This window comes from Plectropomus leopardus, chromosome 12 (genome assembly GCF_008729295.1).
Source record: "Plectropomus leopardus isolate mb chromosome 12, YSFRI_Pleo_2.0, whole genome shotgun sequence".
Taxonomy (NCBI): domain Eukaryota; kingdom Metazoa; phylum Chordata; class Actinopteri; order Perciformes; family Serranidae; genus Plectropomus; species Plectropomus leopardus.
The window spans coordinates 2,710,459-2,712,139 of NC_056474.1; positions in this window are offsets into that span (position 1 = coordinate 2,710,459).

Consider the following 1,681-nt stretch of genomic DNA (forward strand, 5'->3'; position numbering starts at 1 on the left):
AATACCACCTCATGCTGCAGTAAAAATGTTTTTCTTTGCGCTAAATGGGAGTTTTTTCAATAATAATGTTTATATTCACAATTTGCGCAATTTGAGGGTTAACGGAAACCCGCCGAGTGATGACGAGTCGAGAAAGCAGAGCAATCGAGCTCTGGCATTTTTCTGCAAACCACATTACTGGAAAGGAATGAAAATGGGCACTAAGAGAAGAAGAGTATCTGGGGGAGGATTAGAGAAAATTAGAGTGATTAGAGGATAAAAATAAAAATGAATTTGATTCAGCTGGGTGCTGTTGAGGTAGCTCTTTAACAGACTTTCATGCTTCGATGGAAGAAGCTGCAGATGAGTGACGCTGCATTTCTAACTTAAGCAGGAAGGTCGTTGTAGCGCCGGGTAGTCAGGAGGGAGACGAGCGGGCGGAGTGAGTCTCCCAGTTTGTCAGCACAAAAATCTTCAAGCGGCCCCTCTATTATCTCATACGTTAGACCGTCACAATGGCCTCATTGCACTGTGCTAAACTAGTCTGTGATATTTAGGGATCCCAATACCTCAGAAGCCTCAGAGCACAACGCCAGCTGAGATTAGGACACTGGAAGTTTTATTCCAAAGACACATCTGTGTGTGAGCGAACAGGCAAAAAGGAGCAGATCAGGTGAATAATTCAAAGACTACATGCCGGGTTCATACAGCTTAACCCTTTTTCTTGTGCTGCTTTCAGACGCCTCTCACAAGCATTAAAAGCTGTGAACTTTGAGCGAATTGGTGCGATTTCTTTCCATTTTTGTTGAAGCTAGGGAAAATATCAAAGGAGAAAAGCAAGGGAAAAAACTATATTTATAATTATCATTATTTTTATTTTTTTATTTTTTTTTTGTTTTTTTAATTTTTTTAATTTTGTTGTACTTTTTTTTTTGTTGCTTATTTTAGGTAATTTCTCTTTTGCAAACTGCCTTTCCTAATGTTGGTTTGATAGTAATATGCACTTTCTTTTAATTTAATTCATTTTATAGGCGATTATTAACCTAAAACGCAAACTCAGATAATCCGCAAAATGCCAAATATCTGCTCTGATAAACCTGCCCGGCTGATAATCTGTCGACCCCTAATTTACAAAGTCTAAGTGGTGAATCTCGCTGCTGTAAATCTGAACCACAATATTCATTAAAATAAGAAAGATTCTCACAAAAGCAGTAGACTATATGCCGCCTGCCTGGGCCTTGTGCTTTAACAAGTCTCCAGAGAGAAACACACACACACACACACACACACACACACACACACACACACACACACAGGTCCTGTGCTCCCTGCTGCTGCAAGTGTTTGTTTCCTTATTGGACATTTCCTGGCTGTCATCTTTACATAGCTCCTGGCACAGGGGCGAGCCCTAAAAGGCATAATGGACATTATGAAGCTCCTGAGCAGCCGGTGAAAACACACAGAGCACAAAACAGCAGGCCTGTGAGAGGTTACCTGAGGACAGGCGAGACTCATTTACCTTCATTAATCTACACAGCCAGAGCTTCACATTACAGCTTTGTTTTGCATCTTAGCGCATAAAACAAATCTCTGGCTCAAAATGAAACACCATAACAACCTCGGTGCAGCAACTACCCTCTCACAGGCCTGCTGTGTTGTGCTCTGTGTGTTTTCACCGGCTGCTCAGGAGCTTCATAATGTC